This window comes from Pinus tabuliformis, chromosome 6 (assembly GCF_031772625.1).
Source record: "Pinus tabuliformis cultivar Carrire ecotype Pingquan chromosome 6, CPIR1, whole genome shotgun sequence".
NCBI classification, from domain to species: domain Eukaryota; kingdom Viridiplantae; phylum Streptophyta; class Pinopsida; order Pinales; family Pinaceae; genus Pinus; species Pinus tabuliformis.
The window spans coordinates 109,755,824-109,773,104 of record NC_142292.1 but is presented as its reverse complement, the minus strand read 5'-3'; the positions used below and the strand labels follow the sequence as shown (position 1 = coordinate 109,773,104).

Sequence of the window (17,281 nt, the reverse complement as noted above, 5' to 3'; positions counted from 1 at the left end):
GTAGGTAACGAAGCTATTATTTAACATTTAACCAGGGAAATATAAATTAAGTTGTAGTTTTGCATTTGAACACAGAGTAGACGCAATGGCATGGCCTTCAATTGTTACACAAACAAACAAATGCCGAAGACGTTAACCTATGAAACATTCCAGCTGGTAGTGGCAGATTATGGAAGAGCATATGCAGTTGTTGATATCGTAGATTAAGCATCAACATTCAAGCGACCTCCGCAAAGAAGCAACGACCTTGTGGTTTGTTGTAGATCTACTAAAGATTCCCTTTGCCAAGGCCTTCAACAACACAATAGAGGTGACCCATCTTTCAAATTCAGTTTTCCAAGAAACAACAGAGAAACCTCTTCCTATCACGATATGATCATTTATGAAATATGTTTTATTCCTGTCTCGTTGAGCCAAGAGGCTCATTTTATAGCCCAGTGTGATGTGTAACCATGTTCGTTCGTCATCAAAGTTGAAATTTTGCTCATGTAGCCCCAAAAAAAATACAAAATATTTAAATAATGTCGGTTCATAAAAATATTTGCACGTGAAGAAATTGGATCTCTCTCGGCTCATGTTAGATCCGTATTTAAGATGGATCTATGTTGGTATATAAACGCTACACACCCAAGCCAAAAAGCACGATAAGAGGCTTCCAAACAAACGGTAGTGAACCTCTTCCTTGGCGATGGAAGGTTGTAGTATGTTGAATGGCTCTGCTTTATTTCTTGCCTACTCTGTTGACTTTGCCATGACTTTGCCATGGATGCATTCCGCCTACTCTAAAACTTGAACTTATAACCCAATCCAGAAACTTTGTGGCCAATAAGTTTTATACTCCATCAATCTGGTGTTGAGCTAATATTGCAACCAATATTTGGGGGGTTTATTCCTAGATGGATGTAAATGCAAGTACTCCTCTCTCACCTGCTCTTCCTCCTTCAAGATGGCTACCCATCTAAAAGGAACCTTAGAAGTTAATTCATGTATTCGAATCAAATACGATGCCAATAAATTTTTCATGTATTCGGATCAAATACACATGTACCTTTATGGTTATTCTCCCCACAAAACCATTTAGAAAGAATAAATTAGTTAATGATTGTTCTATAGGCATGAACCTTGGAAGTTATTTCATGTGCCTAAGTCAAATACGATACCAATAAAATTAAAATGACAAAACTCATTTTGTTGAGAGTGGGATTTGAACCCACGCCCTTTCGGACCAGAACCTTAATCTGGCGCCTTAGACCAACTCGGCCATCTCAACGGTTCGCAACTATTGCTTTGTAAAACTTTACCTACTTATTTTCCATCAATATTCTCCCTATTTTCCTTTTTCTCAAAATTATTCCACCTACATAGCACGCACTTGAGCCATTCACAATAAAATATTCGTAAATAACAGTGATATAAGCAGGTAAGTGTGGTTGAATTCTAATCCGGCAGGGACAAGTCCCAGGTCTTGAATTTGACGCCCTTTAGAACGTGTTTTAGAGTTTAAAGACGTATTTTAGAACGTGTTTTAAAGTTTAAAGACGTATTTTTTGACACCTAGAGTAAACAATGCCTTTGACAGATAGATATACCAATGCAACGTTAATAATAGTTGATGGCTAGCTATTTAGGTTATATGTTATAATTATATTGGGGATATATTTTGGAATTTTGGAATTGAGAATGCTAATTTAATTATTAATAATTATTAAATAAGTGGTGGTAGTGATTTAATTTTTATGAAATATTTTTATTAATAATTATAAATAAAAAGTTTAATTTTATTTTCAAAACAGTTATGAATTTTTTGTTTTTTAATTTAATAAGTTTAGATCTATCTTAAATTTTGATTTACCAAGTGCTTTCACTTTAAAAAAGGTTTGTATTTCAAGAGGTTTGATCCTTCTCCGCACATGATAGATCCAAATTTAAGATGGATTTAGGTTGGTTTAATTTCGCCCTTTAAATAGGTCATATTTCACATAAACACCATGGGTTGGGCTCTCATAAACTTGGAGCTCAAAAACCACCGGTGACTTGAGCATGTCAAGTTTACATTAACTACCCAACAAAAGATAGTAAAAATGATAATAATGTATACTTTTTATTTCTATCATATTAATGTGAAGTTATTTTTATTTTAACATAGAGTTATTTTATTTTTATTTTTCTATTTTATTTTGACCCAATCAAAATGTTTATTGGAAATGGCATAACAACATTTCCATATTGAGTTGGAGAGCGCCTCTCAAATCAATTAAACTAGCAATTGCACCAAATGTTGCAAAGGAAATGCCGTAAGGCAGTAGTGTAGGAAAGAGTAGCATTAAATTGTTACTCTTCCATGATGACAATGAAAGTGTCACCAGATGTTCCCAAAGGGTGTAAGTAGAATTTTGGATCTTAGTTAAAGAGGGGGGTCTCAGGAATTACATCATTGACATGACAAGAGTATCCACAATGTCAGGTTCTCTCTTTTTTGTCATTTAGTGTATTCTCGGTGGAATGTATGCATGTGTGAGAGAGAAAGTGTTGTTGTGTTGTTCTCACGGTTTTATGGCTGTTGATTGTAAAGCAATTCATACTTTTCAATTTTTTATGACTGACATACACTTCAACATATTTTCCTGATGGGATGTTTATGATTTGATGGCAAGTGGTTGTTAACTTTTAATTGTTTTGCTTTATGTAAAACATGTATGCTCTAACATGTTTGATTGGGGTGCTTAGTTCCATTATGATCAGGGGTGTAGTGATAGAGGGAAAATTATGGCACATGCTTGTACACTAGTGTTGGCACTGCAAATGACAGTCCATAATATTTGTTCTACTTTCCCCAGTTTGGTAACTTCTTTTTATTGAGTGTTCAAAGTTGTCATTTTCAAAGAACTTATTGCAATTTGCTTGATTGAATTTGTATCTTCTTAATTTTCATCTATTCTATTATGATACCTCAGATGTACATGCAAAGTTTTGTGGTTGGAATCTTACCAACTCATGTCCATCGAAGGCTTTCAAGTTGTGAAAGAAGACTTAGATGAGTTAAATTTGAACTTCGTGCATTGGCTTATAGTAGTTGCTCACCTAGTTCAATGAATCTGGATACTTGTTTTGAAATACTTATCTTCATTGTGCAATGTCATCAATGTATGATTTCTTAGCCATGTCTTTTCTTTTAATAAGATTGGCCCAACATATGTTCTTGGCCTTGTAATAACAAACTGGAAACCTAGATGTAAGCTACATAAAGAAAAATCAAATAAGTATTCTAAATACCTATTAATCTGCTGAAGAACACCCAACGAGTAATGTTATCTTAGTAGCAAAAATTATCTTCATTTTCTCAAGAAGATGTATTGTAAATGTTTCTGGATGAGGTTTATTCATGGGTCTTCAACCTTGACTTGTAGCATGTGGGAAAACAAATGCAATCTTTGGAATGGTTCTTCGTTTTCTTACTGGACTGACAGTTATAGCAGTTGCTTCAATTGAAGTTGATCTTTGAAGCCACATTTTTCATATTGCAATTGTGCAGGTCAAATCTTTTTTTGTCTTTGATTTGATGATGTCCCTGTTTTCTCTCTTTTCTCACTTCTATTTGCTGAAACTTATATCAAAAGAATTTTGTTGAGTTTTCTTTGAAGTGAATTTGATAAATTGCAAAGGAAATGACCATGTACGTCTTCCCCATCTTTGTTGGCACAAGTTCTAGCATGCCATGGACAATATATCACATAGATTAAGGCATTTGTAGCTTGTGGAAATTTTGTATCTTCTAAGTTTTTCTTGATGAAGACATGCAAAGCTAAATGAATCACAAAACTTTTTGGATGACAGGTTTATTCATGGCTTTTAAACCTTGACTTATAGCATGTGGGAAAATGAATGCAATCTTTGGAATGGTTCTTCATTTTCTTATTGGACTGGCAGTTGTGGAAGTTGCTTCAATTGTAGTTGATCTTCGAGGCCTCATTTTTCATATTGCAATTGTGCAGATGGAGTCTTTTTCTTGTCTTTGATATGATGATGTCCCTGTTTTCTCTCTTTGGTCACTTCTATTTGTTGAAACTTATATCAAAATAATTTTATTTAGAGTTTTCTTTGAAGTGCATTTGATAAATTGTAGTGATATGAACAAAGATGCTTGTGGAGACACTATTTTCTCCTTGAAAAGTAAGGTACACATTTGTTTTGAATGACTTATAAAAAACAGTGAACAAAAAGCTAGAATAACAAGACTAAAATGAAACAAAAATAGGACTTAGGGACTCATTGCACCTTAGTTGTGGTCAAGATGTAGAAATATTATATGCTATATCGCTAAAATCTAAATTTCCAGTACACCCCATCCTACAGTATGATTATTTCAACTATCAAGAGCTTCAGAAATTACCATGCCACATGGCAAAGCAACTGTGACTCCAATAAATTCAATTTGCAAAGCAACTGTGACCAGTGAGAGCTTACCTAAACTGATCAGTAGGAAAATACTGTCTTCTTGACCCAAACTTCAAAACTTCCCTTTCTGCATCGGCAGCTACTTTATTTTTTTCTTGATGAGAAGTAGAAACATTCCACTTGTGAAACATTGCAACAAAGACATGGATAAATCGAGTGAGAGGACTACCGCTGGGTAGTTTATGCCGGTAAAATCTCGTCCCACACAAGAAGATAAACAAATATATTTCCATGGTCACGACGGGAATGCCAAATCCCAAACCCCATCCAACATTGTCCTGAATATACACGAGTACAGTGACTCCTATAAGACTACCAATGCATATACCACAATTCCAATAGTTGAAGAATGAACTCTTATGCTTCTTCTCTACCGGGTCGTCCTCTTCAAACTGATCTGCACCAAATGCTTCTAAAGAGGGCTTGTGGCCTCCTTGCCCCAGAGCAACCAGGTATATTGAGAAGAAGAAAATCCCAATCCGATTCAAACTCCTAAAAGAGGCCGATAAAGTGACCAAAGTTAATCGTTGTAACAACCCATTGCATGCAGTGTTTGTTACTCAGTCTCCATTCACGAGGTTAAAGCAGAATTAAACAACTATTTTCAAACCCTGTTGTCCTTTTAAATAGGGGTTTAATTCGCCCAAAATATATAGCAAAACCTTCTTGTATCCATCAAATTTTGCACGAATTCATTGGCAAGCAATTGTACAGATACAGAATTATCAATTTCATAATATTACAACATTAGAAAAAATGCCAGTGGGGTGCCAGATACTGGAAGGTCAACCCAATAAGGTAGTGATCAACTTTGACACTAACAAAGGATTTGTCCTTCAAGATCGATTCGTGGAAGGAACGTCCATGTTGGCTTTAGTGGGTTGGTCTTGATTGACTTAATCCCAGGGAAATCAGATAAGCTTCCATGCTGACAATGTGAGGTTTACTAATTGTTCTTTAGGGTGGTAGGTTGGATAATTTGGGTGTCATGCTCATCTATGATATTTTGAGCCGACGAATTTTACATACGAAGTTCCTTAACATCAATGTTGACACCATTTATTTTACACCTAATGAGTGTGGTTCACTAACTGTTAATCAATTCCATTTAACTACCCTCTACCCTGGTTGTATAACATGAATTTGTAAGGATGTGACATTGAGATTGAATACAAATTATGGGTTGTTTTGAGCTTATCTCTTAGACCTAGCATTTGAATATAAGGAATCCCACTCAAACTCCTCATTTATTAAACATTTTTGAAAAGAAAAAAGTGGAAAATAAATACTTACTTGCATGTAGCTACTATATGCCTAGCTATCTAGTCTAAGTTTCAAAGGAATGAATTCGGTGCAAATCTAGATTGTTTAAGATAAATCATTACCTCTCAAACCTATCACCTAGGTAGAAGGAAGTCCACTCAAACCCCTCAGTGTATGTTTCTTGAAGCACTTGAGAAAAAAGTATGAGAAAAAAATACAAAAAGATGAGCCAACCTTTAGTTGTAGTCTACCTTAGCTGTTTAGCATAGCTTTCAAAGAAATGAGATTAGGTGAAAATCCTAGATTTTTATGGCCAACTAGTTACCTCTCGGGATATGTTTATAGAAACACTTTGAAAAAGAAAAGAAATACTAACCATAAAATAGATGAAAGAATATAGGCCAATGGTCCAATATCGACCCAAATATGAATTTGAAACAAAAGCTCCAAGGAAAGGAAACATCACATTCTCACCAGACCAGACATTCACATTCTTTGCAATATTAGTGGTGCTCTCATGCATAACATTTGTGAGGTAAGTCACCAAATTTGAAAGAATGTCTGCATAGGTTAACCTTTCTGCTATCTCCACTTTTGTGAAGAAGACGATGGTAAAACATATGGACTAGACAACAACTACTAGAATATAATGGAATGGGCATAGTCTAAATTATAGATGAAATAACCTTTTTCACGACATTTTTTTTGGTTAATTCTAATCAAAATCCGACAAATATTCTTAAAAACTTGAGTTTAAATTGTTTAATCTACATAATTCGAGTGCCCAAGGGGTTTTTCAGGATGTGGAATCCCTTTATGCATTCAAAAATGTGTTTTTAACAACAAAAAAATATTGAAATTGTATTGCCGGATTTTGGTGAATTTAGGTGAAAAATGTTATTTTGTCTATAAGTTAGACTACGTCTAATGGAATGTGTAAGAGAATATAATTGTAACGTTGATGATAAAACATTTGGAACAAACATACTAGCTAATACAATACAATTGAATGTATCAGAGAACATAATTCAAATGAATTCATACCAATTATGAAGAGTGATGCTTTCTATCATCCAATATGAGTTCTCCTAATAGAGTGTCCATGGAAATCAATTGATCCATATACAATAAGGCCACTAGACGAGGAAGAGTAATCCTCTTCCATTGTTGTGTGCTTAAATAGTTTCCATTGATTTCCTCTAATAATAATGACAACAACAGAAAGGCTCTAATAATAATAATAACAGAAAGGAGATTGTAGTTTAAATAATAATAATAACATAGAGGAGATTGTAGTTTAAAGTGAATTTACTAGTTGAACCTTCTCATCAACCTTGATAGGGAATTGTTTAACTGTTTTTCTTTTTAAATGTTATTTTTGGTCATACATTCACTGCTTTTTTTCCATAATTTCATTTATTTTAATCATGTGTAAATCTAAAAAGTAAAACAGTTCAGCTACTCCTCTTATCTGATACTCCATGATTAGATACTTCTTCAAGTAACTCTAAGCCTATTAAAAATTCAAACTCTTGAGGATCACCTAGGCTCCATGTAGCGGTTGCAAGGTGAATATATGGGCAGGTGCATGGGCATAAGATGGGGAAGTGATAAAAGAAAATCGTTGCAGAACCATAGCCAATACCACTTTTGCTTCCATGAGTGCAAAGTTCTAACCCACACAAATTCTTGGACCATACCCAAGGGGCAAAAATGTGAAGGGATGCCTGGAAGCCTTGGAAATTCCATCACTAAATCGCCCTGAGTTAAACCCATTTGCATCATTTCCCCATAAAGTTAGATCATGATGCGTTGCAAGAAATGGAGTAAGTTGGGTACTTGCGGGAATTGAAATCCTTCCAAGCTTCACTGAATTTACTGCTTGACGTAACAGACCCGTTGTTGGTGGATAAAGTCTCAAGGCCTCATTTGGAATCATTCCCATCGAAAATAACCAAAATGAAAACGTTGATGTATAATAAGCATGTCTTGTCTCAAAACAAAAACTATTGAAAACCTATTTATGAAGTAGTGGAATGCTTCCATCTTACTTGGCTTCTCAGTTTTATAATTTTTTTATGTTAAATATGCTTTAACGAGTCTCTTTTGAGGTCCTCTTCCGAAACCTACTACAAACAAGGTTTATGGATTTCATCAAAGTTTCTACCAATTGTTAGTATCAAATGAATGAGAAATCAATGATATCTGGAAAATGTGAATTGCATCACATCTACAAAGATCAGTTGGAACTAGAAGAAATTGACATTGTTCAGGGGTCATTTTTTAGCATGGGATTTACTTTATTTAGAAAGAAACATTTTGAGTGCAAATGGTTAGCTATGGCTCTCAATCTAATGAGTTCATAACTGCAAGACCATCAACTTGTCCCTACAAAGGATTTCTTCCAATTTAGGTAACAAAGAAAATGGTGTATTCAAGAGCAACCCATACCAAAAAAGGTCCCAGCAAATTTGCCCCCTCCATTACCATATTACAATTCTAAGTCTTTTTTCTATCCTGTGTGTGACTTTGAAGTTCCATTGCACCTTCTATCCTTGAATTTGCACTCAACCAGAATGAATTATCTCTACATTACTTCATTCAGAAATAAACATTTTGAGTATAATTGGTCAGCTATGGCTCTCAATTTGATAAGTTCATAGTTGTAGGACCATCAACTTGTACATACAAAGGATTTCTTCCTATTTAGGTAACAAAGAAAATCATGTATTCAGAAGAAAACCATACCAAAAAAGGTCTGAGACAACTTTTCCCCTTCATTACCATATTACAATTCTAAGTCTTTTTTCTACCCTATGTGTGAACTTTGAAGTTCCATTGCACCTTCTATCCTTAATTTGCACTCAACCAACATGAATTTCCTCTCAAGTCTCTTATACTGCCAGATTAAGTTGTTTACATTTTCGATATGTGTCTTGATATATTTCAAGTCTATTATAGTTGCTATATTTTTTATTTCCACATAGATTCATTTGTCATATTCATTGATATCGTTGTATACCCTAAAAAAAGAAAAATAAAGTGTCTACATAATCTTGTTTATGAACTATCACAACATTTAGATATTACAACCTTTATTCCCTACCAACCTATGCAAGAAGAATTCATTCCCTCCCTCTACAAGGATTTCCGCGACTACTATGACCTTTGTTCAACATAATGTCTTTATACAGTATCTTGAACAACAATTTATTCAAATACATAAGAAAATACATGACATGTCTTTAAGCAATGCCATTTTATTCAGCTTTGTGGCCGAAAGGTTTATTTAAAATTCAAACTCTCGAGAATCACCTAGGCTCCATGTAGCAGTTGCAAGGTGAATATATGAGCAGGTGCAGGGGCATAAGATGGGGAAGTGACAAAATAAAATCGTTGTAGAACCATAACCAATACCACTTTTGCTTCCATGAGTGCAAAGTTCTGACCCACACAAATTCTTGGACCATATCCAAAGGGAAAAAATGTGAAGGAATGCCCAGAAGCCTTGGCGAGTCCTTCACTAAATCACCTTGAGTTAAACTCATTTGCATCATTTCCCCATAAAGTTGGATCATGATGCATTGCAAGAATTGGATTAAGTTGGGTTCCTAGGGAATTGAAATCCTTCCAAGATTCATTGAATTTACCGCTTGATGCAACAGACCTACTACTGGTGGATAAAGTGTCAAGGCCTCATTTGGAATCATTCCCACCTACAAACAACCATCATTTACGTTTCAAAAGAAGATGAAGAATATCTATAAAATATGCTATCAATGCCATGTATACCTCTATTATTTACATGTATACCTCTATGATTTACCTATTGCTCTATGAAGCAATTATGTTAAAATATTAAACTGAAATCTCTACTTTTTTTTGTTTTTCACCCATCTAGAGATTCTACATTTCCATGCCATAATTTAACCAATTTAACCCACAAGAAAACAGTAATAGTCTTTTGAAATTTACTAAGAGATAAAATGTTTTTCAGATGTTGCCATTACAATCTTAAGGTTATTCAAGCTATCTGCATCTGGATAAACATCTTTTCCAAATAATTCCAACACCTCTTTGAGTCCTTGTTCTTGCAAATCTTGATTCATTCCCAATAATATTATGGCCCATGTCAGCAGGTTTGATGTAGTTACATGTCCTGCAAAGTAAATAGCTCCTGCATTCTACAATTATTTCCTCTTTCTTCATGCTTACATCCTACAGGTTGCCCCCCACCAGTTGTTTTTTGGTAAACATCATTAGACCTAGCAGATCGTTACCATCACTACTTGGGTTTTCTATGACAACTCTCCTTTCCATGCCTTCAAGCTCTTTTAATCTCTTTTTCTAACTTCCAAAGTCACTTGTTCTTTCTCGTAGGAACAAATATGTTAAGGGTGTCACTCACACGAGTTACAAAAGACAATGCCAGATATTAGATTTTATTTTTAATCACAGTACACCTATGTTGAAGACAAAGAACATTCCTATTACAATTCCAAGAACAATATTCAGAAAAAGTTATACTAGCCAATGCAACACAACATATCTTCAAAAGTAAAACTCATGCTAATAAATAACCAAAATGACAGAAGAACATTATCAAAAAGACAGAACACTGTAAAGTTATTATAGGGAGTTGAGATTGAAAACAAATGATATATAAATGTAGTAGTAAATCCCGTATTCATGGGACAAACAAGTTTTCAAAATCTTTCACACCATTATGAACTGAAAAGATCATATCCAAGTATCTTTTATTCTATTCTATTGAGAATGAAAGAGTGTGATGCCTTTAAAACTTGAATTTCTCACCTGAAGCCTGGAATATAAAAGTTAGAAAGTAAATTGACAGTCAAAAGCATTTGCTAAGATTGCAGATTGAAGATGTGCTTTCCCTTTGCATAATTGCTGCCAAATGTTGTGCGAGAAATAACATCTATTGTAAGTTTGTGGAACTCCGGGAGCACATCAACTTCCTTTTCACCAAAGAACACCAATTTTCTCCATTATTGTAAAATAGTGGTGGTACAATCCACAAATGTTGGAACCTGGCCCTAAATTCCACCGGAAACAACATTGTGGAAATCTCATCACTCAGCATTTCCAACGCTAGGCTTCTTGCCCTCCACATGTGTGCGGGCACTACTTCGAAATTGGTGTGAATAGTTTGATCCAAGTTTGGTGTGACTTCTAAGCTTTATCCTTTAATATTCCGTCAAAAAGGCAATGATTGAGTCCAGCCTCAACTTCCAAACCCCCACATTTGAAATGGGTGTCTTGTAGGGTAAGGAGCAGGAGATCTTGGAGGTGAGAGTGAAAATGTAGTCTTGCAATATGAGTTTCCTGAACGCTAGGTTGGGAAACTTTATATCCTTTAGTTCTTCCATGGTGAGATCACTCGTCCCCACACCAAAGAACACCCTGGTGCCATTGCAATCAATCTCCAACCGATCCTCCTCCTCGTTGAGCGTAAGCCTCCCAACCATGAAATCGTAGTGAACTAGCATCTTTCCAGGGGCATCTACATACCTCTGGACGATTTCATCAAAAGCCATGTAAGCACGAGTAGTGAAGAAGGTGATTGTTGCAACAACAAAGACCAAGGTTTAATCAATGTTGGAAAGAAACATGGAGCGTTGTGGGGTGGGCTCTATTGGATACACAACAAAAGGAGCCTCCTTTGTTATTTGCGGGTCACTTACAAAGTCCTCCTTTGTCATCACCATTCCCATCGATGATCTACTAAACTGCTCGCACGATTTCTTTACCATTACCGTTGCTTGGGAGTTAGTAACCACCTAGATATGTCGCGTAATTGCTTGGGAGTTAGTAACGTCTTGGATATGCGTGATGGAGGTATCAATATGATGGTAGAAGATAGTTCTATCGTCTAACACAAAGAATGGAGGGCAGACAACTGCAGACAGTGGTAGTTGGGGGAGTTTTTTTCAAAGGGAAACGCCTTATGTCGTAAAAATATCATGTTTATAAATGTGAAACTCCTTTTAATTTTAATTTATAATATTCAATTTTTATTGTTTATGTTTTTTGTTTTATATGTTTTTATATAATTCATATATTAATCATAACAATAATAATTTAAAATAAATTTATAATTTAATTATGTTTTCATGATTTCAATAATTTTAAATATAATTTATAACAATATTTATCAACCATTTAATCTATATAAATCTACTTATCAACATTATTATAAAGTAATAAATGTGTGATTTATTTGTTATTAAAACTTGATTTAGTAATTTCTAATTTTTTTTTTTTAATTATTATTATTATATCAAAATAATAATATTAAGTCAAATTGATAATATTAATTCAAAGCAACAATTTTTTAAAATTATACTAAAATTAATAATTACATATTATTAAAACTTTTTAGTAAGACTAGATTTAAGAATTTCTTTTATATTGGTTTTCTAATATCTTAAATAATTTATTTTTCTTTTAACGTTAATTTTTCTAGCCATTTTGCATCCTACCGTATATAATTTTTCGTTGAATCAGTACTTTTTTCCGGATCTTGATAATGAATATTTTATCTTTAACATTATGAATACATAAATTTCAGAGAGAAATAATATTTTTTTAGAGAATGAATCACACATGAGTGCATGGTATGTTGGTCGGGGTTGTTGGTTTGATCTGCCCCCGACCACGTTCGAATCCTGCGGGAGCTGCGCGATGCAACATATTTGTATTGGTGACGACTGTTTCAGTGATGATGTGTATATATATACTCGCTTCGGCGATATGATATATGATGCTTCTTCAGCGAGGTTTCTTTCCCACTGAAAAAATAAATTAGCATTCTGAAGTAATAAACGTTTGATTTCATAGAAATTGCACACATCAAAAATTAAAAAGCCTAAATCATGTCTAATCGGCGTCTTGTTAGTTAACATTGCACAGATAATTGTTCCGTTCAAATGGTTTATTGGCTAAACCTAGAACTGTAATAATAAATGCCAATTGCCAAAACAAAATGAAACCAGGTAACAACCTTAATGTATTATGATCTAAGACTGTATCAAAAATTGTACCGTAGGCAATAATGGCATCAGTCTCTGGTGTCAATTTATGAAGTAGGTGAATGGTGAAATTGAAAGGCTGTAATCTGGGCTTGTTCAGATATTGCACTGCCTAGCGTATTCCCATTTTAATACCCTTGAATAGTTCTTATCTATTCAATGAAAATTGATGATTATTAGAGAACTTATGTATATATGTTAAAGCGACACTTAAAAATGACTAGAACAATTGCTAAAGAGGAGGTTGTCATCGCCAATGTTGCACATGATTATCAACAAGTGAATGACTAAGGGTTTTGGTCCAAGGCATGAATTTCCTTAGGAATTTGTAGGACCTGATATTAAAACAGACATATTGTGTGGGAGCATGCATAGTTGTAAGGCATTAAGAGCTTTCTCAGGCAGACACGCAGTGCAATGGTGCATGGAGTCATCAAGTAGTGTAATGGACCACTTGGAGAGACATCAGAGTGGCAGGTATATTGGTATCCTAGGTTGAAGGGGGAATGTGAAAACTCATATGAGATTGTTGATGAATGGAACTAGGTCAATATCCCCCAGAGTCAAGTTTAAACAGGGGTTGTTAGGGTTGTTCAAGTAAAGTTATCGATGGTTTCGAGCTCCAACTATATAAGCATCCATGGTTTTGCCCATGGTATTTATCTATGGTGTAGCCTATTTATAGGCCAAAAAACCCCATGATTATTCGTCCTACTGGCCAGTGAGATCAAGAAATTTTGTCTTTAGACACCACCTCCTTTTTAGGTGCTCTATGTGATCCTAACAATGTTCACCCTTCAGATGGATCCAAAAGATCTGAGTTGATGGGGAAGAATCAAACACTTATTTCATTCATTTCAATTTTGAGCAACTAAGAAATGCTTTTCTAGTGAGTATGCTCTATCTAGAATTGAAGTTGGAGCCTTTGTTTTCATGCTCACACAACTCTGTAAACAAAGGATCAAGAATTTTCTTGGATAACCATGGAAGGTCCTCAGAAAGGTGTCATCTCTTAGTGTTTTCTCCTCCATGCTACGTATTTGACCTGAGATAATCAAGGAACAAGGGAATGTCCCTGTATAAAAGGTTGAAAATGATATGTTTTTATCAAATCCCTTTAGGAATCTAATCCAGACTGATGCAACTTCCCGATACCATACATATAATTATTACACCTTTCCCTTTCTTTTAGAATCAATAAGGGGGTTGGCTCGGCTCCTTGCAGTGATCCTTCCAACATCAAGATTAATCCACAAGAATCAAAATTACATGGCTTGTCTTCCTCGTTGTGAGTACACATTGAAAAATTATATGGTTTGTGCCCCTCATTGTGAAAATTACTTTTTTATGTAGTGAACTTCATTCTCCTCCTCCTCTTTCTATTGAGCTCTACAACTGACATGATAGTAACATCCTTGAATTTCTTATTCTTTGTCTTATTACAAACTATAGAATGGAAAGAGCCAAAATTGTTTTTCTACTCATAATCCCTATCCCCAGATATTTTTAATGGGAATCAGAGAACACAACAAAGAATAATAATTGAATTATCAGAGACATCAAAAGACAAATATTTTAAACAAGAAGACATTAAAATTAAGGAGAATAAAATCATAGGTTTTTCATTACATTACAGGCCTTGCATTGCTTAGATTTCTCGGGCTTAGGAATATTTATATATGATGGAAAAAGCTCTAGAATTATCTACATGTTTTCTTCATGACTACACAGTGAAGTTTTTGGAAGTCAATGGACGGTGAATTGTCAGCAGCAATCGATGCAGTAGGTTGTGGGCGATGATTTTCAACCTCAAAGTTTGGCTTCACAGCTAACATTCTCCCACTTGAAGCCAAATGAAGAGTCTTGAATCAAGTCACTCTAATTCATACCATGGCTCTATATAACTCATCCTTATTTTTTGGCAAAATATCAGTAAGCATATCAGCAGGGTTCTTATTTATATGGATCTTTTCCAAGGATAGTTTCCCTTCCTCAAACTCATGTCAGATCCAATGGTACCATAAATCAATTTGCTTCGTTTTTGAGTGAAATGCTAGGTTTTTTTTCCAAGTGAATATCACTTTGACTATCACAATATAACACATACATATCCTTCTTTATTCCCATCTCTCCTAAGAATCTTTGCATCCACAACATCTCTTTGCAAGCTTCTCTTGCAGCTATGTACTCTGCCTCTATTGCAGAGATAGCTACTATTTTGTGTAGCCTTAACACCCAAGATATTGATGCACCTACAAATGTATACAAATTATTAACCTATAATGGAATTTCTGGTGTCCATATCTTCAGCCACATCTGCATTTGTAAATCCTTCAAGCACAATATCAGTATGATCAAAACATCAACAGTAATGACTAGTACCATTGAAATACCTCAAAATCCATTTCACTGCTTTCCAATGTTGTTTGCCTAGATTGACAAGGAACTTGCTCACTACTCCCACTGAATATGCAATGTTTGGTCGTGTGCATACCATGGCATACATCAAGCTGCCAATTACAAAACCATAAGGACTATTGCTCATTTATTCTTCTCCTTGTCATCACTAGGACAAAATTCAGTACTTAACTTGAAGTGAGTTGCAAGGGGTGTACCAACTAGCTTGGCATCATTCATATTAAACCTGTCAAGCACCTTCTTGATGTATTTTTCTTGTGACAACCACAACTTTTTTTTCCTTTCATGCATAATCCTCATGTCCAATATGTATTGTGTTGGACCCAAATCCTTCATTGCAAATTTGTTTTCTAAATGTTTCTTCAACCTATCGATCATATTCTTATCATTCCCAACAATCAACATGTCATCTACACATAACACTAATATTATATACTTTCCTTGATCATACCTCTTGATATAAACACCAAAATTCAGTACTTAACTTGAAGTGAGTCGCAAGGGGTGTACCAACTAGCTTGACGTCATTCATATTAAACCTGTCAAGCACCTTCTTGATGTATTTTTCTTGTGACAACCGCAAATTTTTTTTCCCTGTCATGCATAATCCTCATGTCCAATATGTATTGTGTTGGACCCAAATCTTTCATTGCAAATTTGTTTTCTAAATGTTTCTTCAACCTATCTATCATATTCTTATCATTCCCAACAAACAACATGTCATCTACATATAACACTAATATTATATACTTTCCTTGATCATACCTCTTGATATAGACACAATGGTCAACTTCCAACTTGTGAAAACCATTTTTCAACATGAATGAATCAAATTTCTTATACCATTTGCAAGGTGCATGTTTCAGCCCATAGAGCCTCTTCTTCAACTTGCAAACTGCGTCTTCTTTGCCTTTTTCTTTGAAGCCTTATAGCTGCTCCATATAAATTTCTTCCTCCAATTCACCATGAAGGAAAGAAGTTTTTACATCTAATTGTTCAAATTCTAAGTCTAAAGTATCAACAAGACCAAGAATGACTCTAATGGATGACATTTTGACAACAGGTGAGAAAATACCAGTGAAGCCAATACCTTCTTTTTGGGCAAATCCTTTCACCACCAGCCTTGCTTTATACCTCACCTTCTTTTTGTCACCTTCATGCTTAATCTTGTATACCCATTTTATTTGCAGGTTTTTTCTACATTTTGGGAGCTTTACCAATTCCCGGGGTTTCTTTTCTAGCAAAGAGTTCATTTCTTCTTCCATTGTTCTCTTCCATTCTTTATTGTGCTCGACTTTACAATCCTCTTGAAAACAATCAGGGTCACCTTCATCAGTTAATAAAATATACTTTGAAGGAGGATACCTTTGTGAAGACTTGTGAGGCCTAGAAGATCTATGAACCAGTTGTGGTGGTGTTTTATTAGGTTGAATCTCTTGTAAAGGTTCCTGCAAGGTTCCTTCTTCTTGATGTTCATCATTTTCCACTTTCTCTCCTACCTGCTCTTGAATTTGTTGTCCATTTTCTTGCATTGGTGGGATGTTTTCTTGTTGTTCTTGAAACATGTTGATAACTTTCTTAACATCCAACTCACCTACAAACCTCTTAAACATATTTGACTCACTAAATATAACATTCTTGCTTCTAATTACTTTATGTTTGACTAGAACCTATAGAAGATAACCAATTTTTCCATCCTCATATCCTAGAAAAATGCATTTCATAGATTTGTCATCTAGCTTAGTTTTATTTTCTTTGGGAATATGTACAAATGCTTCACTTGTCCAAACTTCTTCAGGAATTCCACCATCCAAGGCTGTAGTAGGAGATCGATTTATAAGATAACCAAATTAGATCCTTCTAACAATGAAACTATCATGCTCCAAGAGGGATCAAATCCATGTATGTAGTGCAAGCAATCAAATAGGATTAGAAATACACATCTACACCGAAATCCATACATCTAGTGCAAGAAATGAAATAGGATTAGAAATCCACATCTACACTAAAATCAATGCATCTAGTGCAAGCAATCAAATATAATTAGAAATCAACATCTACATTGAAATCAATGCATCTAGTGCAAACAATTG

General features: G+C 34.7%; 1 non-coding gene and 1 pseudogene across 1 annotated transcript; both read right to left on the bottom strand.

The window, feature by feature from the left end:
- Positions 1-1,189: 1,189 nt before the first annotated feature.
- TRNAL-AAG (transfer RNA leucine (anticodon AAG)) lies at positions 1,190-1,270 on the bottom strand. Its single transcript has one exon. It is a non-coding gene; the product is annotated as a tRNA-Leu (tRNA).
- Positions 1,271-7,234: 5,964 nt separating this feature from the next.
- On the bottom strand, positions 7,235-11,276 carry LOC149257557 (cytochrome P450 CYP72A616-like; annotated as a pseudogene).
- Positions 11,277-17,281: the final 6,005 nt, after the last annotated feature.